The sequence below is a fragment of the Symphalangus syndactylus genome, chromosome 13 (assembly GCF_028878055.3).
Source record: "Symphalangus syndactylus isolate Jambi chromosome 13, NHGRI_mSymSyn1-v2.1_pri, whole genome shotgun sequence".
NCBI lineage: Eukaryota > Metazoa > Chordata > Mammalia > Primates > Hylobatidae > Symphalangus > Symphalangus syndactylus.
The window spans coordinates 64,860,755-64,884,491 of NC_072435.2; the positions used below are offsets into that span (position 1 = coordinate 64,860,755).

The 23,737-nt window shown below is 39.9% G+C and overlaps 1 protein-coding gene across 6 annotated transcripts in view; it reads left to right on the forward strand.

Moving 5' to 3' along the window:
- The first annotated feature begins 4,343 nt into the window (after window positions 1-4,343).
- The window catches only part of FRS2 (fibroblast growth factor receptor substrate 2), a 110,273-nt gene continuing 90,879 nt past the window's right edge, over window positions 4,344-23,737 (forward strand). For 5 of the 6 annotated variants that reach the window (XM_063614222.1, XM_055235922.2, XM_055235924.2 and 2 more), the window contains exon 1: window positions 4,408-4,558. The gene's annotated coding sequence lies outside the window, so the exon portion shown is untranslated. Of the gene's footprint in view, window positions 4,559-23,737 lie in introns of all 6 variants that reach the window. The other variant, XM_055235925.2, reaches the window with a different exon arrangement.

A 23,737-nucleotide genomic window follows, 5' to 3' on the forward strand; every position in this document is an offset into this window, starting at 1 on the left:
TGAGGCGGGCATATCACCTGAAGTCAGGCGTTCTAGACCAGCCTGGTCCAACATGGTGAAACCCGGCCTCTACTAAAAATACAAAAATTAACCGGGCATGGTAGTGGGCGCCTGTAATCCCAGCTACTCGGGAGACTGAGGCAGGAGAATCACTTGAACTTGAGAGGTGGAGGTTGCAGTGAGCTGAGATTGTGCCGCTGCACTCCAGGCTAGGTGACAGAATGAGACTCTGTCTCAAAAAAAAAAAAAAAAAAAAAAGTACAATGTGGTACCCCACAATTGCTATCCCAGAAAAACAATTTAAAATTACCTCAAAATACATTGGATAGTTACGAGCACATAAAATCTATAAGGCAAAATTCTATACTTGTTTCTTTAAAACGTCCATATGATGTTTTGGGACCAGTGGTCCCAAACTCTGTCTACCATAAAGATACCACATGTGGGTAAGGCCAACTCATTGCACTATTTGAAGAGAGATGCTGCATCTGAGCTAAAGTCACTGATGCCTTGTGGATGCATGCCAGATGTCTGCCAGAGTGTTTAAATTTTCAAGGGATGCCAGAAATTGGGATATTTTTTTACATGACGTTTCTCAATTTTAAAATTTTGACTCAATTTATTTCTTGGTACAGAACTCTCTGGATCAAACAATACATTTGTCAAATCTTTGCCATAAATATTTACACTAATACATATGTACTAGTTACACTGTGATGTTATTCAAAGCAAATGTTTTTGACGCATGAATAAAAGATGAGGAAGACAAAATATAAAATGGTCTTCAGAAACTCACAAGTCTAGTGGGGAGATAGGCAACAATGTCACAGAAAAGAGTGGAAAGTGTCACAGTAGAGTGTGGAAGTTAGAACTTAAGCTGTGTGGTTAGGATCAGGTCTGCATTAAACCAACAAAAACAAAGAACCCCATTATTTCAAAGCTTGGCAAAGGGTGGACACCCAAGTAGATGGCTCTTTTGTTTAACAAAACACCTTAATGGATTTTGGGGGTAGGAGCTATGCATAGACAGGGCCACAGCCTTGCACAGTTCCAGGGGGCATCATTTGTGTTTGTCACCTCTTGAGCATCATTCACGTTGTATTCTTTGTGAATAGCACCCCCTGGAATTGCACAACATGGTAATTGTGTCAATAAAGGTGGCCTGGAGTCTGGCCTGAGATGAGGATTGAGAGTTAAATCCTTCTACATAATAAAGTAACAGGAATTTTAAGTCTTTCCTAGTGGGTAGAGGCAGGCGGGTAGAGGGATGCCTGGAATGGACAGAAGAAAAGGGTTAGGAGAAAAGACATCTCTAAGATGAGGATGGGCCAGCAATTTGGCAACAACCTGGAGCTGAATGAGCCTGGTGAGAGATTCCTTATACTTTTTACAAGAGATGCATACAATCCTCTGTCATCTTCTACCTCCAGGAGACACTGGTAAATGAAGTCAAACAACTTTTTCTTTGGCACTATTCTTTATGAATCAGGAGATAATTGGGAAAGACTTCACCGTCCAGGATCACACAGCAACACTTGCCTAAACATACAATGCCTTAATAACTTGCCTTTTTACTGTTTTTCTTTAAAAAGCTCAAAGTGCTTACACTTTCATTTCCTCATTTGTTCTGACATTCCAGTGTGGGCGGGGCAGATTTATTATAACATTATTTATAGATGGAGAAATCGAAGTAGAGATTAAATCGCTTACTCAATGTTGCATAGCTGGGGCGGTAGAGCCCACACTGGAATTTGGTTCTCCAGGCTCCAGCCACGAAGTGGAAAGAACATGAGTTTTGGAATTAGAGGGATCTTTGCACAATCCTGATTCTGCCCCTTAACAAGAATGTGGCCTTAAGTCAATTACTTCACCTAAGTCTCAGTTATCCTCATCTCTAAAATTAAGACCATAAAACCTCATAGCAATGTAGTGAAGATTAATTTAGAAAACGCGTGTAAAGCCTTGGCATACAGTAATTCTCAAATAAGATTAGTTCCACCTCCAACCCAGTATTATCTGGTTAAATTTCAGTACAAATTTAAAGTAATCAAAATGAATCCTCCATTACAGTAATTTTTTTTCTAGCCTCATCTTCTTTCACTGAGAGCAAAACATGAATAAAAATGCTTCAATAGGTCATTTAATTCAACGGGAAGAACTTTTGCTCCAGTAAGAGTTATCCCTGCTGGAAAAAATTAGAAAAAAAGAGGAATATGTGGAAGACAAGATATTTGTTCTTAATATCTTATGCAGTGGTTCTTTTTTTTTTTTTTTTTTTTTGAGACGGAGTCTTTCTCTGTCCCCCAGGCTGGAGTGCGGTGGCGCGATCTCGGCTAACCGCAACCTCCACCTCCTGGGTTCACGCCATTCTCCTGCCTCAGCCTCCCGAGTAGCTGGGACCACAGGCGCCCGCCAGCACGCCCGGCTAATTTTTTTGTATTTTTTAGTAGAGACGGGGTTTCACCGTGTTAGCCAGGATGGTCTCGATCTCCTGACCTCGTGATCCACCCGCCTCGGCCTCCCAAAGTGCTGGGATTACAGGCTTGAGCCACCGCGCCCGGCCTTGCAGTGGTTCTTAAACTTGACAGTATATCAGAATCTCCTGGAGGGCCTGTTAAAACACAGATTGCTGGGTCCCACCCCAGAGCTTCTGATTCATAAGATCTGGGGCGGGACCTAGTAACGTGCATCTGTAACAAGTTCACAGATGATGTTGAGAGGCTTAGTCCGGGGACTTCTAGGGGTGGGGCCCAGCAATCTGTTTTAACAAGCCCTTCAGGTGGTTCTGATGCACTCTCAAATTTGAGAACCACTGGGACAGTGGTGAAAAGCATCTGAGAATATGGTCTGCAAATTCAAACCCAGGCGGCTCCATTTACCAGTTAGATGACCAGATTAAATGACTAACCTCTAGCACCTCTGCATCCCACACAGAGCCTGATAATATCTGTGATTCAGGATTCCTCTCACTATCCCTTTAGGCCTTGAGTAAAAAGAGATGTCGGTGAGTCCTGCCAACCCACGCTGTTTTTTACTTCTTCACACTCTGAGGCACAAAAGGCTGCTTGAATTTGAGTATTACGGAAGTATTTGCCAACACTTCTGCGATCACAAAAATAAAATAAATAAGACAGCCCTGTAAATAAAGCCAAGAGCAGTGGCATTGTTTGCATCTTAAATTTGTAATAATGGGTTTTCAACTTTTTTCATTTCCCCTGCCTTTCATAGTAGAAAAATTTAAAAGTCTTGCCCCCCTAGTTTCAAGAGATGTTAGTACATTTGTTTTGCAGATAGTATGCATGCTAAGAGGCTTTTTTTTTCTCTCCCTGCATCCCAGATACAGAATCTGCCTCAGATATCTGGTGCCTTTCTGATTTTGTGGCTGAGGAATCTCACCCCCTCCTCCTTTCCATCCCTTTTCCCTGTCTGGTGTGTAACTCTGTGGGTCCTCATACTATCACTGCACGGAGCTTCACAAGCACCTGTATTTTTCCATTTGTAAAAATCTCTGCTCTTTCTTATTTCCTTAACTAATCTTTTCTATTGCCTGTTGCTGATGAGGTATAAGAATCGTTGACTTTTATCCAGTGCCAGACATTCTGAAATGTTTATCATGCATTATCATTTTGGATTCCTACAATACAGAGATGATTTTATAACTTGCCAGGGTGAAAAAATAAAAGTAAATAAAAGGAGACAAGCAAAAAGATTCCAGATCCCCACCCCAACCCCGCAACCCCAGCTCTAGCCTCTGTTGAAGTCACCAGTGATGACAGAATATAGGAACATAGTTTGAGTCCTGTCTTTAAATAATTTAAAAATCTTGTTATGGGTAGATGAGATTTATACACACATGAATTAAAATCAACCAACATTTGTGAGATTGGGTTTGGTATCTTTGACCGTTTTTCTCCCCTGCAAAACGTAGATAATAGCACGAACCCCAAGGAGTTTGGGGATGATTAAATAAGTTAATGCACCCGAAGGGACTTAATACAGTGCCTACCACGTAGTAAGCGTTCAATAAATGTTAAGTATTATCATTATTTTTTAAAGGAGGCAGATTGGAGCGTAGAGTACACTGAAGGGAGTCGGGAGGCCGGGTGTATGCGCTGGAATCTTGCACCTAAATTCTCCGAGCCTCGGTTTCCTTATTTGTAAGATTAGGTGGCTGGAGTAAAACAACTCAAACAGCAGTTAAAGCAAAGGGTGCAGCAGTAGCCGGGGAACCGAGGAGGCGCGGGGCGGAAAGGGTTAGTTAGGAGCCCGGAGGCTGATCTGTGGGCGCCCGGCGAGAGAGGCCCGGCCCCGCCCCGCCCCGCCCCGCCCCGCCCTGGAGGTCCTGGCAGCTCCGGGCTGAGAGCAGTTCCGGTGCCAAAACCCTTCCCTCCCCCGCTCCCCCGGAAGTGCTTTTCCGGGATTCGGGCCGGAGAGAGGCCTTGTAGGCACAGCGGCTGAGACTCGATCTGCTCTAAGTAGGGGCTCCAGCGCGGGTCGGAGTCTGGGGGTTCGCGCCCGCCGACCCACGCCCTGCTCCCTCTCAGCACCTGGGCCGACGGTGAGTGGCTAGGGAAACTGACTGGGACGGCTGCGGGCCCGCGTCAGGGCTGGCGTTCTCGTGCCCCCGCTGCCCGCTTCGGGATCCGGGCTGAGGGCTCGGCTGCCGGCGTCCGGGGAAGGGGGTTGTCGACCGCCGCGTACTTCTCCGGGCCAGCGGGACGGGAAGAGCGGGCTGTGGGTCCATGGGGTGGGCGGGGCGGAGCCAGGGAGGGGGTTCCCAGAGCTGTTGTTGCTGTTGGGACTTGGAGTGGGGATGGGCTGGGCCTCCGTCCGTCCGACCCCCTCATGTGTGCTGCCCCAAACCTCGCCGCTCCCCAGTTTGGTATTCTGTGTCCGGCCTGGGGTAGTAGCTGGACACCAGACTCAATCATGTGTTCCAGTTCCCGACTTTTCGCCTCCTCTGGGTCTGTCCCGGGCTCAGTAATTAACCCGGGTCCCAGGGGTGTCGTCTTTTCACTCCAGGGTGGGGCGCTGCCTGTAAATGCCAGGGATCTTTTGCAGAGCTTTTCATCCAGATTTGCTTCAGGGTTGTGCGGTATCGATGTGGACTGGGCTTGGAACCAGTTCTGGATACTTAGGTCGCTGTGGCACCAGCATGCTCTGTATCATCTTTACTCACTTGAAAGCTTACTGAAGCGGTTGTTGAAGTAAACTTAAAAAAAAAAAAAAAACTTGCGTAAGGAAAATCAGTAGTTTAGACACCCCCTCCGCCCGCCTTTTTTTGCAGACATATTAAAAAAAAAAAGATGCTTTTCTCTAATCTACACTCTTAATTCTTTTGGCTATCTGATGTCACAGTTGTATGATGAGTTCATTCAGAGGCTGTACGAATTGATTTTAAAGAGTTGGACAATTATATCCTTTCTCCCAAAGTTTGTTTACCTTCATATTTGGAACTGTCATTTTTCTTAAGAAAAATTGTTCTTGGATTTTCTGGAGAGATTCCTTACACTGTTAAAATTGTTGCTGCAATGCAGAGTTTCACACAGGTGGGCAGAGATGTTTTGTTTAAACTTATTCCATGAAGTGTTTACCTCGGATAAACTGAGGATTTCCTAGGAGAGAAAGTGATGTAGGTAGGTTTAGTGAACAGATTTTAGATAGTAAACTTTACTGCTGAAAGGTTTGTAGGAAATATGGGTTTTCCACAATAAATGGTGGTTTAAAAACTTTTTATAAGGGAATGCAGTTACTGCAGATTATTGCTATTAGCAGATGGCCGCTGTTTTTGCAGCGTAAAGTATTCACAAATCACCTTCTTGAAACCAGTGACACTATCTGCACCTCTCATCTTGTGTGTAGATTAGGATTTATACTGTAGTTTTTTGGGTACTTATGTCATTCTCTTTCCTCCCACCCCTGAAAGGGGAGGTGGTATCATGAATCAGGAAAAATAGACTGAAGTGACAAGTTCAGTGAGCTTTCCTATGCAAAGGAAAATTTATTTCAAGGTTGTTGATTTTGCACAGGCAAAGGGTAGATGATTTTTAAAGTCCTTGGAAAAAAATTGTGGAGAGATTAGCTGCACAACTTTACTTTTTCCTTTTCCTTTCTTCCTTTTCCTTTCTTTTTTCTTTCTTTTCGAGACAGCCTCATTCTGCTGCCCAGGCTGCAGCACAATGGCACCATCATAGCTCACTGCAGCCTCTAACTCCTGGACTCAAGCAATCCTTCTGTCTCAGACTCCTGAGTGGCTAGGACTACAGGCACCAACCACCACACCTGGCTAATTTTTTTGTTGTTGTTGTTGTTGTAGAGCTGAGGTTTCACTATGTTGCCCAGGCTGGTCTTGAACTCCTGGGCTCAAGTGATCTTCCCATCTCGGCCTTCCAAAGTGCAGGGATTACAGTTGTGAGACACCATGCCCAGCATATTTGCACAACTTTTAAATTTAGATAGAAACTGTAGATTCTTCCACATGTGAAGTACTTAATTATTTAGAGCATAAGATTGGAATATTGGAATTGAGAGAATCTGGAAAAATAGTTAAGTTATATGTAGTTACAGATTTGCAGATATGACAATGTATTTTGAAGGGAAATATTTCTAGAGTTTTAAGAGCAGAGAAAGGTGATTGGGGAAAATCAGATACTGATTGTATTTTTATATTATACAAGTCAATTCAGCAAACACTGAGCATTTGCTATGCATCAAGCTATGTTAGGTAACTATGTAAGGAGCAAATAAAGGTATAGCCGTAACAGGTGAGTTTCATGTTTTCGTAATCATTTCTGAAATCATGAAGAGTTGAGTTGTATTCTTTAGGCATACTAACAATTTTTTTTTTAATTGGGACTTAACGTTGGCGATGGGTGTTGAGTGCTTCATGAAAAGCTCTATACTAGGCATTTTAGGATATAAAGATTAAACTTTTGGTTTTTAGGAATTTGAAATCTAGAAGGGGATAGAAGATTTGCGTAAACATTTACGACATAAACATTTGTAAATACTTATGGATGGTTTGAGGTAAAGTTTGGAGTAAATTATACAAAAGAAGAAAGGGTTCATTTTTAGCTTAAGTAATGGAAATTTGTGGAGATAGCTCAGAAGCTACTGTTTATTGAGCATTTACTGAACAGACTTAATGCTAGTTGCTGTTTACAGCATTTTCTTAGCTTCACAGCAATATGTAAGTACCTTAATAATGAGGACAGTGAGGCTCAAATATGTTAAGTTACTTGCCTGGGCTATGTGGCTAGCATGTAACAGCCCCAATTTGAATCCATATCTGTCTGGTGCCAAAGCCTGTGTGTTTCTACTGCATCATGTTGCTTCCCAATAAACTGGTAACCTGAGTTTAATGTTACAGAGAATAAGACTTTTCTAAGACAAAGATTTATGGATTGGGAGTAGGTGGGTGAAGAAGGCCTTTCAAATAAAGAGAATGATGTGAGCGGAAGTGTGGAGGTGGGAAAGTTCATTGTGTACTTGGAGAAAAGTTAGTGGACCAGATTACCTGGAATATACTGTTCATTTTTGGGAATTAGAGATGATGTTTGAATTTTAAGTGGGGGCAGGACTGTGGAGCATGTGTATGTGCTGCTTTTAGAAGTTCCACATTTGGGGAAGAAAAGTTCAACATTTGGGAGGTAATGAGAAGTTACCAAGGTCTAATAGAGTAGTGTGCAGAATGATTTGATGTGGAAAGCTGACTTTCAATATAGTATAAATACTGGGCAAGGGCAGTGGTAATGGAATTAGAGTGAAGGCTCTGCAGGACCTCAATGTCATAGGTGGGTGGCGAGGAGGAGGGGATTTTTGGAGCAGGTTTGGAGGAGAGGGAAGGTGAAGATTACACTTTTGTTTTTGAGACAGAGTCTCGCTCTGTTGCCAGGCTAGAGTGCAGTGGCGTAATCTTGGCTCACTGCAATCTCCGCCTCCTGGGTTCAAGTGATTCTCCTGCTTCAGCTTCCCGAATAGCTGGGACTACAGGTGCTCGCCACCACACCCAGCTAATTTTTTGTATTTTTAGTAGAGACGGGGTTTCACCACGTTGGCCAGGATGGTCTCGATCTGTTGACCTCGTGATCCGCCTGCCTCAGCCTCCCAAAGTGCTGGGATTACAGGCGTGAGCCACCGTGCCCGGCCGAAGATTACACTTTTTAAGTGTCGGTGATGTTGACCGTGGGGTGGTACTCTTACTAGAAATACGGGCAAGGAGGTATGTAATGAGATCAGTTTTGGATTTGTTGACTTTTTTGTGTACTTGCCAAATGCTGGAAATGTCCAAAGGCTTTTGGAAATGTGGATTTGTGGTTCAGGGTAGAGGTCAGGACTAGGCATATATTAAACATAGGTTTAGTATTCAAATAGGTGTACTAGTTGAATCTGTGTAAGAAGACGAAAGTGCCAAGGGAGAATGTAGAGGGGAAAGAAAAAAAAAACTTCTGTTTTAAATGGCATCTGTTTAAAACAGAAGGAAATATGCTAAGTGATTTATTTTATGCAGTGGGTAAAGAATTTGATAGTATGTGTACTGCTTCTTCACGCTGTAGGTTCACACGGAGTAGAAAGAATCTGATGGTTAAAAATCCAATTGGGAAATACAGTTTTCTTGCCCTTGGTAGCAAGAATACTATGCTATCATTACCCTATTTCAGGGAGGACAAACTACTTCAGACTCATTTCTTCCAGAGTGTCAGATTTTGTTACTTAAAAGCTGTATTAGGTTGTTTCTTTTGGACATTTGTTTGGCAAGTGGTATGTGAGGAGTTGGAAGCAAATCTCTGATACAGTATTTCACTTATTTATGTGTATGACATGGATTTTGGTTTCAATATCAAGAACCTCTGAATATTCAAAGATAATATTTACATCTCATTAAGGCTGTTAATATTGCTTTTTATAGAAAATGGCATTTAATTACATATTTTTCTTCCAACTCTATAAGTTCTTTTGATTAACATGATTAGTTTTGGCTTATAATGTTTGGATTATATTAGAGGGATAGAATAAGATACTTTTATCCATTATATGATAACACATATGAAAGTTACATATTTTATTTTGGAAACTTTAAGAACTGTAAATTTATAGAATTTCATGTGGCTTTCTGTTTAGGTATTTAAATAGGGGGAACTCGAGTATTAATGTGTAAAAGATTATAATAGTTTGCAGAATGAGGCTTAGAGTTGTAACTTTTTGAGGGCAAGTTTATTATTTTTAGACTGAGTTACCATGGAAGTGTTTATTTCCTTCTTGAAAATTAATACATTCCTTTTGTTTTTCAGGAATATGTTTTCCACTATATCACAGGCACTTGGGAATGTCGAAAGAGTCCTGTGTCAATGTTGTTGGAGGCAGGGGGTTTTGTGTGTGCTTTGTCTGGGCTGTTTGGCTTAGTTTCAGTAAGCCTGGTATTAATGAGGCAAAGGTCAGGAGTTCCATTTAGCTTCAGTCTAAATGATGGCCAGGGAGTACACCCCTCACTCCCTCCAGCTGTCTTGGAAATTCCTTGGTTGTCATCAGTCACAAAGGTGACTAGATGAGGGTGGATTGTTATACCATTGGAAGAATATTAGAGGAAACTTAGGATAATGGCTGGGACCTCTGACTCTAGAATTAGGTAGACCCGTGTCAAAATCCTTGGTGTTCCACCTTGGGAGAGTCCCTAAACTTCTCCAAGCTTACATTTCCTCATTATTGAATAGGTTAATATTTGGTTTGGGCATTACCTATCATCACTTTCCTTTTCTCAATGGGAGCTAGCCACTTAAACTTGTGGCTCCCGAAGTGCTGGACTGTGGAGTAGTGTCAGTTCATGATAGAGTTTTCCTTTGAGTGAAAGGAGAATGTAGTTGGCTTCTTTAAAGCTAAGTCTATTGATTTTTTTTCTAAAATTATCTTTTACCATTTTTGATGGTCTCTTAGTTCTTTTATGAAATAGTGGTGATGGGTAATCGGTAGTTTTTGTTTTTGTTTTTTAAATGTCTTTGGCAGAATAAAAGTTGGCAGCCCTATGCTGGTCACCCTCTCCTTCCTCGTGCCCCTTTTTAAGGATTATGGTTCTGTGAAATCCGAAAATCTTGGCTTAAATGGAATCTGAGGGATTGGAGGAGACTATTCATCCACATATTTATGCATATTAAAGAAGGTTTGGGGTACATTCTGCCCTTATGTTAGGCTACAGAGGTTGTATTGTGATTCTCGCCACCATTGAATTTAATTTTGTCAAGATTCACAGTCAATACTTATAACACATTTCAAGGAGCAGTTCAGACTGTTTTCAGTTGAGTTCACACAAGTGGCTCTAAATTACTTGTTTAAGACTGTGTTTCTCAACCAGAGCCTCCGGAGAAAACTGTTGAACTGTGGGCGCTGCCTGGGGGTGCTGCTTTAAGTTATTACTCTGTTGATTAGCCAACAAGATAAATAACTCGCCTTTGACATAGTGAAGCAGCAGAAATTGGCTTTCCGTTTCACTTCTTCTGCAGGAAAGATAGAGCAAGAAAAGCCTTTTTATTAATATAGCAAGTAAACCTTGTACAAATATCAGTATTCAAAATGCTTTCTAGAGAAAGAATAGTGCAGCACTGTGCGTAATGGGTTATGTAAGTGGAGTCACAGAAGTCCTTCTGGGGACACAAACCAATTATGAACATAAGTGCTTATTGAAATTGCATCAGTTGTCTAGATGAGGAGCTTATTGACTCCCTGGTTCACTTGGGTGGGCAGGCGGCGGAGTGTGGGGGGGATGGGGGGATGTGGGGGTGGGGAACTTAAGGTGCAAAGCTAGCCTAGGTGACTGTTAAATTAAGGCTTAACATTTGTTTCTTTTGAGTGTTTTTGGTTGGGTAATTTTAAAAGTTGGGAATGCTATAGAAATATTTAAATTCTATTAGAATGCCTAAAGCAAAATGTTCAGGTTAAGTTGAAATGGCTTGGACCCTCTGTTAATTTTAAAGAAAACTGTGGGTTTGCTGCTTTAGATATTAAAATGATATGGGTTTATAGAGTTATGTTGTATATCATTGTTTCTGGTAAATAAAAAATGTTTAATTCATTTATTTTAACAGTGCTTTAATTTTTCTCTTAAAGTACTCCCAATGGCAGAAATGTGGATGAATAGTACCCTCAGAAGTCTAGGAATGCAGCCCAAAGTGTGCCTGCTATAAATTGAAGTTTTTGATGCCTGTAGGGTGTTATATTTTAAAGTTTATATAAATGTTGCATTTTGCTGTCTTACATGCGTGTTGACAGTATTTTAAAATACTCTTAACTAAAACTGATGCTCCTAAGAGAGAGTGCAGTGTTCATCCTGTGGCTTTTTATATCCCTGTGACATGGCTTTATCACTGGTTAGTAGTACTGTGCTTAACTACTTAATAGTAGCTCGCTTATTTATTTATTTATTTATTTTTATTTATTTTTTTTGAGACAGAGTCTCGCTCTGTTGCCCAGGCTGGAGTGCAGTGGCATGATCTTGGCTCACTGCAAGCTCCGCCTCCTGGGTTCACACCATTCTCCTGCCTCAGCCTCCTGAGTAGCTGGGACTACAGGCGCCCGCCACCATGCCTGGCTAATTTTTTTCTATTTTTTAGTAGAGATGGGGTTTCACCATGTTAGCCAGGATGGTCTTGATCTCCTGACCTTGTGATCTGCCCGCCTCGGCCTCCCAAAGTGCTGGGATTACAGGCGTGAGCCACCGCGCCCGGCTATTTATTTATTTTTAAACCCTGTGTCTGATGGTTTTTGTTGGAACATAGGAGATCGTAAACAATTTCTGATACTTCCTATGTATTTTTAATAGCAAGCTGTTTTAAATACTACTAAGAAGCTGTAGTTTCATAGAAATAAAATGACTTTCAAGGGGAATTTAATCCGTTAAAATTTTTTTTCTATTTAAGATTTTAAAATTATCAATGTATTTCTATCATTATAATAAAATATGGTAGTACTATCTAAGAGCTTTCTGAAATGATGGAAATGTTCTGTGTCTATGCTGTTCAACATGGTGGCCCATATATAGCTTCTAAGCACTTAAAATATATCCAGTGTTATAGGAGAACTAAATTTTTAATTGAATTTAATTTTAATTTATTTAAATATGAATACCCACATGTGGCTAGTGGCTGCTGTATTAGTGCAGCTCTATAAGGTTAGGAAAACGAGACAGAAGAGAGGTCAGACATCTTCATGCCACCTCTTATCTCACATGTAGGCAGATTAGGGACTCAGTAAATATTTGTGGAATGAAATAATTCATCTTTTTGTTTGAATTTTGAAGACCAGTGTTTGTGAAGTATTCTAAATTTTTGGGGAGGAGCCATAGATTTTTGAATTTTTTTCTTCTATATTGATTTTCAGAATTTTATTCTTTTTTTTTTTTTTTTTTTTTTTGAGACGGAGTCTCGCTCTGTCGCCCAGGCTGGAGTGCAGTGGCGCAGTCTCGGCTCACTGCAAGCTCCGCCTCCCAGGTTCACGCCATTCTCCTGCCTCAGCCTCTCCGAGTAGCTGGGACTACAGGCGCCCGCCACCACGCCCGGCTAATTTTTTGTATTTTTAGTAGAGACGGGGTTTCACTGTGGTCTCGATCTCCTGACCTCGTGATCCGCCCGCCTCGGCCTCCCAAAGTGCCGGGATTACAAGCGTGAGCCACCGCGCCCGGCCCAGAATTTTATTCTTACAAAGACATACATCGTGTGTGTGTGTGTGTGTGTGTCTGTGTGTGTAAATAATTATATAATGAACTACCATGTATGACCAACCACTTTAAAAAACAGAACACTGCCAGCACCTTTGATGGCCCTTCATGTTTCTCACTACCTGTGATCTCTGACACACTCTTTAAGTAACCGCCATCTGAATTTTATATTAATCATTACCTTGCTTTTCGTTTTAATTTTATATGAATGTCTTTTTTTTTTTTTTTTTTTTAACGTTTCCCTCTGTCTTGAAGTTTGGAAGTTAAACTCTGTGTAGCTTTATTTTAGTTCTCCCTGACCTCCAACAAATGAGATACTTTTGTTTTAAACACTGTTACTTTGATTTGCCTATGCACTGTATTTACAGATGTCTGCTTATTCTCATTTGCATCTGAGACCTCTGATCTAGGACCATTTTTCTTTGTGTGAAGTACATCTTTTAGAATTTTCACTAGGGAGGGTGTGTTGGAAAACTTTTTATTTGTTGGAAAATGGCTTTTTCTTAGTCTCATTCCTGAAACTGGTTTTCCCGAATATATGTTCTAGATTAGCAGTTGTTTTTTCTTTGTTCGTTATAGATTTTATTTCGTTCTCTTCTGGCTTTTATTGCTGTTGAAAAATACACAGTGTGATTGACAGTCCTTTACAGTTAATCTGTTGTTTCTTTCTGTTTTTTTTTGTTTTTTTTTTGAGACCAGTCTTACTCTGTTGCCAGGCTGGAGTGCAGTGGCGTGATCTCAGCTCACTGCAGCCTCTGCCTCCCGGGTTCAAGCAATTCTCCTGCCTCAGTCTCCTGAGTAGCTGGGATTACAGGCGTGTGCCACCACACCTGGCTAATTTTTGTATTTTTAGTAGAAATGGGGTTTCACTGTGTTGGCTAGGATGGTCTCCCTCTCCTGACCTCATGATCCGCCTGCCTCAGCCTCCCAAAGTGCTGGGATTACAGGTGCAAGCCACTGTGCCCGGCCTGATCTGTTGTTTCTTTATGGCTAGTTTTAGAACCGCTTCTTTGTCCTTGGTGATCTGCATTTTCATTTTTATGTTTGGAAGTTGATTTCTTTTTATTTATCATGCTTGGTATTAACTAGGTTTTCGAATCTGAAGATTAGTGTCTTTCAACAATTTTGGAGAATTTTTGGCCTTTGTCTTAAATTTTGTCTTCCATATTTTCTGTTTGGAACTTGTGTTTGAAGTATGTTAGATCTTCTTACTCTACCTCCGTGTCTCTTAACCTGTCTTTTATATTGTCCATTTCATTATCTTTGTGTATTGTATTGTGTTCTGGATACTTTTCTTGAAGTTAGCTACTTCTCCAGCCGTGTTCAACCAGTTTATTGAATTTAAAAACTTTTTATTTAACTATCATACCCATTTTTTTTCATTATGGTTAAATACACATAACATAGAATTTACCATTTAACCATTTTTAAGTGCACAGTTCGGTGGCATTAAGTGCATTCACGTCATTGTGCATCTGTCACCACTACTGATCTCCAGAACTTTTTCATCATCATGAACCAAAACTTGTACCCATTAGACAGTAATTCCTTATTTCCTCTTTTCTCTAACTCCTGGCAGCCACTATTTGAGTTTCTGCCTCTACAAATTTGACTATTCTAGGTACTTCATGTAAGTGGAATCATAAAATATTTGTCTTTTTGTATCTGATTTATTTTACTTAGCATGTTTTCTAGGTTAGTCTATGTTATAGCATGTTCTTTGAGTTTTACAAATTTATGTTAGAGATGGGGTCTTGCTATATTGCCCAGGCTGGAGTGCAGTGACTCTTCATAGGGGGTGATCATAGCAGACTGCAACCTCAAATTTCTGAACTCAAGCCATCTTCCTGTCTCAGCTTCCCAAGTATCTGGGAGCACAGGCACGTGCCACTGCACCTGGCCATTGTTTTTAAAAATTTCATTTACTATATATTTTTGTTTCTAGACATTTTATTCAGTTCCTTCTTAAGACTATCATCCTTTTTTTGGGTAGTCTTATTCCTTTTCTTGGTTATATTCTCAAGATTTATTTCTTAAAAATCTATTAAATATACTTATTTTACATTTTGTGCCTGATAATCCAGTATCTGAAGTCTTTGCAGACATGATTCTGCTGTTTGTTTCTGCTGGCTGTTGCTTATGGTGCCACACCTTCTTGTCTTGTAATTTTTGACTGTGAAGTTCTTGTAACTTTATATTAGTTTTGCAGAGTGATTTTTAGTAGTACTTAAAAATTTTATTCCTTAGAGCTTATAAGTAAACGCCTGGAGAATAGTGTCCTATTTTCTTAAACTTTTTGTTTTGAAATAATTTCAAACTTACAGGAAAGTTTGCAAGAATAGTGCAGTAGACCTCTGTATACCCTTTATCCATATTCACTAATTTTTAATATTTTGCCATATTTTTCTTTCTGCATACACACATTTTTTTTTTTTGTGAACCATTGGAGAGTAGGTTGTATGCCTTTTACCTCAGGATGTATTTCCTAAGAATAAGGGTATTCTCTTAAGATAATCACAGTACCATTATGAAAGTCCAAATTCCAGAATTTTTTTTTTTTTTTTGAGATAAGGTCTCTCCCTGTTGTCCAGGCTGTAGTGCAGTGGCGCAATCACAACTCACTACAACCTTGAACTCCTAGGCTCAAGAGATACTCATGCCTCTCTCGTAGCTGGAACTACAGGCAGGCCCAACCATGCCCAGCTAAGTTTTTTTTTTTTTTTTAAGATTTTTGTAGAGACTATGTCTCACTATGTTGACCAGGCTGGTCTGAAACTCTTGGGCTCAAGCTATCCTGTCTCGGCCTCCCAAAGTGCTGGAATTACAGGCATAAGCCACCAAACCTGGCCCGAGAAATTTAACGTTGATACAGTACTTTACACTTTACATTCCCATTTGATAATTTGATCACATATTGTATTTTAGTCTCCTTTAATTTGGGGAGAGTTCCTCAGCAGTTCTTTGTCTTTCATGCAATTGAAGGGTATAGGTCATTTATTTTATGGAAAATTTTTCAACTTGGGCTTGTCTGATTTGATCTGTTTAGCTTTTTGATTGTAGTCAGGTTATCTTTAGTCAGAATGTTACAAAAGTGATGTTTTCCTCTCAGATTATCACATCTGGAGATATATAATGCCCACTTGCCCCTCATTAGTGATTTTAACTTCGGTCAAGATGTAATCTGGTTCTTCTACTCTATAGTTACTATTTTTCCTTGTAACAAGCAGTCTGCATAGAGCTACCTTAGTGTTTTATGGTTTTTTTTTCCTTAATGAAAACTAAGTGTAGTAATAATATACCTTATATTTGTATAGTGCTTTCTGTATGTATGTGTATAATGTATAAGTAGATATAATTGTATATGTATAATTGTTGAGAGTTTAAGGCTTGTGTTGAAGAGGTTTTTGATACTTTGCATAACTCTAGCTAAGATTTGTCAGATCAAAAAGTCGATAGAATTGCACATAGCAAAGAAAATTCTAAAGCATTAGGTGACAAAGATTAGTGAGGCAGATTTTTTGATACCAGATCATTTCTTTTTATTAAACAATCCTTTAAGATATGAGTGATTAGAGGAGGTGACTTAAGGTTTTCCTAAGGTAAACTTTTACGTTGATATTACGGGAGTGTTGGTTAATATAATCCTTTGATCTGGTAAATTGGTAGAAGCTGGGCCTTTTTCCCTCTAACCCTCTACCTCCCATTCCCAGTTAAAGCTGGAGAGACTTGGGCATTGAACCTTGTTAAAACGTGAATTCATCCACTGACCGACCGAGTCAATAGATAGTTATTGGGAGCCTACCATATTAGGCATTGTGTTAAAATGTTTAATTAAGACAGATGTGATTGCTGTCACGGAGCACAGTCCAGAGGTAATAAGCTTTTATATCCTTTGTGTGTAGTAGTCATTTATATATTTAAAGTGAATGTATGTAAGAAAATATCATTTATATCTGTTGAAACTGTTTTCTGGCAAGGAAGAAAGTTCCGAGGGCTCTTGCTTAATAAATTATGTAAGTATAGGCTTTGAGGTTCAAAACTTCAGTTAAGCATGTTCTGAAAATTGACTGATATTTTCATTTAAAGTGAAGCCTTTTATTAAAACCTGACTTAAGTAAATTACATTCAATCTAAAGACTGCCATTTGCCTTCTATGGGGTTTTGTGAATAGTAGGTTAGTGCCTTGAAAGCTACATGTTACAGGGCTCATTTTACATTCCCACGTCTCCCACTCTCAGAAAAGTTTAATATTATACATGCTAGTGCATGTATTATTTTAACATTTTATTTTGAAGTAGACTCACAGGAAGTTGGAAAATAATAGTCCTGCATACCTTCACTTGGTTTTCCCAGTGAAAACATCTTATATAGATGTCATTTATGAACATAAAAAAATTGACATCAATACATTACTGTTAATGAGACAACATATGGTATACAGATTTCACCATTTTTCAAGCCTGGACTTCCTTGTGCATGCATGTGTATATATAGTGCTGTGTAATTTTATCCCATGTGTAGTTTTGTGGAAACAATACCACAATCAAGATACAGAATTGTTCTATCACCATGAAAGAACTCCTTAGTGCTGCCTCTTTGTAGTTACAATGCCCCGTGCCCCCCAACCACTAGTTTTGTCATTTTGAGAATGTTGCATGAAGTCATGTAGTATGTAATCTTTGGAGATTCATGTTTTAAAAATGTAATTTGTTTTAATTCAAAAAGTGAAATCTCAGAAAGTTTACAAAAATAGAAAAAAATTCTTAATTCTATCACTAATACAGTCAATTTTGGAGTTTTTTATAGCCTTTTTCATGTACATCTTACATCACTTATAGCATATGCTCAATTTTGTTTGCTGCTTTTTACAAACTTTATATTATTTTCTGTGTCACCATCCATTATATTTAGTTTTTGCTATCATAAGAAATGTTGCAAAATATAAAAAAAAAATTAAGCTTAAAAAGAGAAATATTGCAGAAAACACCTTTGAGTATATGGATTTCTTCATATTTCTAGTTATTTCCTTAAGGTAGATTCCCAGGTATGATTTTTGAGTCAAAGGATATGAGAGTTTTTTAGTCTTGAAATGTGGTTAAATTGCTTCTCAAAAGGATAGTATTACTAGTACTGTTTCACTGTATTCTTTTAGATTGGGTATTAGTGCTGCTTTCCCCTTCCCCCAACTTACTAGGTGAGAAAGGTACTTCACTGTTGTGGTTTTAGAGTGCATTTCTTTATGTAACAGTTTTTTCATGAAGAGTAAAATTGATTATAATGTCATAAGACATGAACTTTAAAAAATGTGATATTACTTTTAATTAATTGGAAAAGCTTTTTTTTGTGTGTGTGACAGAGTCTCGCTTTGTCGCCTAGGCTAGAGTGCAGTGGTGCGATCTCGGCTCACTGCAACCTCTGCCTCCTGGGTTCACGCCATTCTCCTGCCTCAGCCTACTGAGTAACTGGGACTACAGGCACCCGCCACCACGCCCGGCTAATTTTTTGTATTTTTAGTAGAGATGGGGTTTCACCGTGTTAGCCAGGATGGTCTCGATCTCCTGACCTTGTGATCTGCTCGCCTCGGCCTCCCAGAGTGCTGGGATTACAAGTGTGAGCCACTGCACCCGGCCTGGAAAAGCTTTTTAATATCTGTGCCAGTGTTCCACAGTTCTGAGTTGAATCACCACATCCTTCTCTTTAGCTTACAGGTTTACCTACAAAATGATTGCCAGTTTCTACATTGCTTCTCTTTGGTCTTTATCATTATCTCCTAGTTACTCTCCTCAATTTGGATTCTCGACCTTTCTTCCTGTCTGCTGCCTGTTCAAAGAGCTGCTGCTCCCTCCACTGGTACCACGCCAGCACCTCATTCATTTTTCCTATGTTGTCACTTTCAAGTGCCTAGTAGTGCTGACATGTTAATACATTACCGTAATCTTATCTTTATAGTTAAGTATAGCCCTGGGAGACTACAGTCTCCTGGAGCTCTCAGGAGTATTGGCCGTGACTTTTTTTGATGGCTGTTTAGGAATTTATATGGCTAATAATGTCTGAAGTCTGTATGTGTAACATATATGAATACAAAAATAACAAAACAACAAGAAAATTGTGCATCTTTTACTTTTCTGTATATTTTGGGAGACAGCAGTACTATGTTGTTAGAGCAGCAGATCATTATGGTAACAACAGAAGACATCAAAACCTGCCAGGCATGGTGACATGTACCTGTGGTCCCAGCTACTTGAGAGGCTGAGGTGGAAGGATCACTTGAACCCAGGAGTTCAACACTAGCCTGGGCAACATAGTAAGACCTCATCTTAAAACACACACACACACACACACACACACACACACACACACACTCACCCCCCAAAACTCTTAAAGTAAAACAGAAGGTTTTTAACTTATTTTTTAAATTTATTTTATTTATTTATTTATTTTTGAGACGGAGTCTCGCTCTGTCCCCCAGGCTGGAGTGCAGTGGTGCCATCTCCGCTCACTGCAAGCTCCACCGCCCGGGTTCATGCCATTCTCCTGCCTCAGCCTCCTGAGTAGCTGGGACTACAGGCGTCCCACACCACGCCCGGCTAATTTTTTGTATTTTTAGTAGAGATGGGGTTTCACCGTGTTAGCCAGGATGGTCTCGATCTCCTGACCTCGTGATCTGCCCGCCTCGGCCTCCCAAAGTGCTGGGATTACAGGCGTGAGCCACCGTGCCCGGCCTACTTATTTATTTATTTAGAGATGGAGTCTTGCTGTTGTCACCCGGGCTGGAGTGCAGTGGTGCAATCTCGTCTCACTGCAACCTCCACCTCCCAAGTTCAGGCGATTTTCCTGCCTCAGCCTCCTGAGTAGCTGGGATTACAGGCTCCCGCCTTCATGCCTGGCTAATTTTTGTATTTTAGTAGAGATGAGGTTTCACCATGTTGGCCAGGCTGGTCTAGAGCTCCTGACCTTGGGTGATCTGCCCACCTCGGCTTCCCAAATTGCTGGGATTACAGGCATGAGCCACCATACCTGACCTAAACAGGTTTTAATTGAATACTTACTAAGATTCAGACACTGTACTTAAGTGCATTTTTTTCAGTCTTCACAGTAATTCTGTAAATTTTGAGGTAGCTACATATAAAGATCCTCTATGTGATATATTGAGTAGGTATTTGAAAATGTTGGTTACAAGGAATCATAAAAAATAACATTTTTTTATTTTAACTAGAATATACATTCCTTCACTTTTTCCCTATAGGGTCAAGGTTTTTGTTTGTGGATGGGTCCTTTGATTAGAGTTCTGAATTGCCTTTTTTGGCATAATCCACAGCCATGCAGCATTATCCATTAAGTATCCTAATAGATTGCCTTTTTTATGGAGAAGAGAGAACATAAGGCACTTTCAGTGTAATACAGGCATACCTCATTTTTTTGTGTTTTGCAGATAATTGCATTTTTTTTTTTTTAACAGATTGAAGGTTTGTGGCAACCCTGTATTCAGAATTCTGTATCAGTGCCATTTTTCCAGCCAGCATGTGCTTACTTCATGTCTCTGGGTCACATTTTGGTAATTCTCACAGTATTTCAAACTTTTTATCATTATTATATCTGTTATGGTGATCTTTGATGTTACTATTGTAATTGTTTTGGGGCACCTCAAACTGTGCCCATATAGGATGGTGAACTTGATCAATAAATGTGTGTGTTCTGACTGCTCCACCGAATGGTTGTTTCTGTATCTCTTTCCCGCTCCTCAGGGTTCCCTATTTCCTGAGACCCTAAATATTGAAATTAGGCCAGTTAGTCCTATGATGGCCTCTAAGTGTTCAAGTGAAAGGAGGAGTCACACATCTCTCACTTTAAATCAAAAGCTAGAAGTGATTCAAGTTAGGGAGGAAGGCATGTTGAAAGAGAAGCCTCTTGTGCCAGTTAGGTTGTAAATGTAAAGGAAAAGTTCTTGAAGGAAATGAAAAGTGCTACTCCAGTGAACTTCCAGATGATAAGAAAGCGAAAGTCTTATTGCTGGTATGGAGAAAGTTTTAATGTCCTGAATAGAAGATCAAACCAGCCATAACATTCCCTTAAGCCAAAGCCTAATCCAGAGCAAGACCCTAATTCTGTTCAATTGTATGAGGGTTGAGAGAGGTGAGGAAGCTGCAGAAAAAAGGTTTGAAGCCAAGTAGAGGTTGGTTCATGAGGTTTAAGGAAAGAGGCCATCTATGTAACATAAAAGTGCAAGGTGAAGTAGCAAATGCTGATGTAGAAGCTGCAGCAAGTTACCTAGAAGAACTTCTTTATCATTTTTCTTAGAATTATGTTTTATTGTTATATAGATGAGGGCGTGATATGTTGCCCAGGCTGGTCTCGAACTCCTGGCCTCGCCTCCTTATGCACCAGAACCACAGGCCTGAGCCAACATGCCTCACCAGAAGAACTAATTTAGATAATCCATGAAGGTGGCTACCCTGAACAACAAATTTTATTGTAGGTGAAACAGCTTTCTATTGCAAGGTGCCGTCTAGGACTTTCATAGCTAGAGAGAAATCTATGCTTGGTTTGAAAGCTTCAAAGGACAGGCTGACTCTCTACTTAGGGGCCAGTGCAGCTGGTGACTTGAAGTTAACATTTACCATTCCAGAAGTCCTAAGGCCCCTTAAGAATGATGGTAAATCTACTCTGTGCTTTATAAATGGAACAACAAAGTCTGGATAACAGCACATCTCTTTACAGCATGGTTTATTGAATATTTTAAGCCCACTGTTGAGACCTACTGCCCAGAAGAAAAGATTTTTTTCAAAATATTACTACTCACTGACAATGTACCTGGTCACTCAAGAGCTGTGATAGGGATGTACAAGATTAATGTTGTTTTCATGCGTACTAACACATCTATTCTGCTGCCCATAGATTGAGGAGTAATTTTGACTTTCAAGTCTTATTGTTTAAGAAATACTATTTTGTAATACTATAGGTGCCATAGGTAGTGATTCTTCTGATGGATCTCGGCAAAGTAAATTGAAAACCTTCTGGAAAGGATTCACCATTCCAGATGTCATTAAGAACACTTGTGATTTATGGGAGGAGGTAAAAATATCAACATTAACAGGAGTTTGGAAGAAGTTGATTCCAGCTCTCATAGATCTCTTTGAGAGATTGAAGACTTCAGTGGAGGAAGTAACAGCATATATGGTGAACATTGCAAAAGGATTGGAATTAGAACTACAGCCTTAGGATGTGACTGAATTGCTGCAATCTCATGGTCAAACTTTAATGGACAAGGAATTGCTTCTTAGGAATGAGCAAAGAATAGTTTCTGAGATGGAATCTACTCCTGATGAAGATTTTGGGAACATTGTTAAAATGATAACAAAAGATTTAGAATATTACATAAATTGAGTTGATAAAGCAGTGGCAGGGTTTGAGAGGATTGATGACTCCAATTTTGAAAGAAGTTCTACTGTGGGTAAAATGCAGTAAATTAGCACCACATGCTACAGAGAAATCTTTTGTGAAAGGAAGAATCATTTGATGCGGCAAGTGATTGTTGCCTTAAGAAATTGCCGCAGCCACCCCACCCTTTAGCAACCACCACTCTGATCAGTCAGCAGCTGTAACCTTGAGACCAAACCCTACACTAGCAAAAAGATGACCACTTGCTGAAGGATCAGATGATCATTAGCATTTTTTAGTAATAAAGTATTTTAAAATTAAGGTATGTGTGTTTTTTTTAGACATAATGCTGTTGCACACTTAATAGACTACGGTACAGTGTAAACATAACTTCTGTTTGCCCTGGGAAACCAAAAACTTTGTGACTTGCTTTATTGCAAAATTTGCTTTATTGCTGTGGTCTGGAGCAGAACCCGCAATATCTTTGAGTTATGCTTGTATATAAAATCCTTCTACATTTTCATGCTTTTCCTCCTATTTAAAGCTGTTTTGACATACACCTAATTCCATAATAACTTTAAAAAATACTAGCCTCTGAATCTTTTTGAACTTTTCAACATAATTTTCACAGAAACAACCTTTTTCCTCATAATTCAGTTCATACGATCTTAAATTACATAATTACAATAACAAGTACAGTTGGCATAAACTGGTTTGGGAACGGACAGCTGGCTCTTATTAAGCATTAAGTGCAGAAGGGTAGGGACATGTTAAGAAAGTGGTCTGCTTAGAAGACTACTAGGTGTAGGTGATGAGCCTGTGTTGGGCATTAGGGAGTGATTTATGGAGGGATTGGAGAGCTTTATTTTTGTAAGTCTGACACAGTAGAAGTCTGTTAAAAGAGTTTCTACTGAATTATTATTCCTCTTTCCATTTTATAGATGAAAAAACTGAGGCCTCAGAGAGTTAAGTAACCTTCCCAAGGTCAGGCAGGTGATAATAATGGAGCCCCAGGATTTTTACCTAGATGTGTATAGGTTCAAATACAGCATGTACTCTTACCTTCTGTGCCGGTGTTTGATGCCTTTTAGGGAATCTGATTTACCCAGTCAATAGGTAATCTTGAGTGGTCTTCACGTAGTGTTTGGGGTAGAGATCTGTAAGTTGTCCCACGTCTTAGATACTGGCTTCATTTTGCTCCTTGGTTCTTTTTTTGCACCAACTCTGTGTAAGAAAAATGAGGGTACATTCCAAGATAAAAATTAAGCTTGTAAGACTTGGTTAGGTGGCTTCCGCCTATAATCCCAGCACTTTTGGAGGCTGAGGTGGGAGGATTGCTTGAGCTCAGGAGTTCAAGACCAGTCTGGGCAACATGGTGAAACCCCATCTCTACTAAAAATACAAAAATTGGCTGGGTGTGGTGGTGCATGCCTGTAGTCCCAGCTACTCAGGAGGCTGAGGCAGGAGAATCGCTTGAACCCAGGAGGCGGAAATTGCAGTGAGCCAAGACCACGCCACTGCACTGCAGCCTGGGTGACAGAGCAAGACTTCATCTCAAAAAAAAAAAAAAAATTATTGGTTGGTTGGTGACATTCTTGTCCTTTTTCTTTGTAATTGTCAAGATATGTAAATACCACATATTAATTCTGAGGTGTT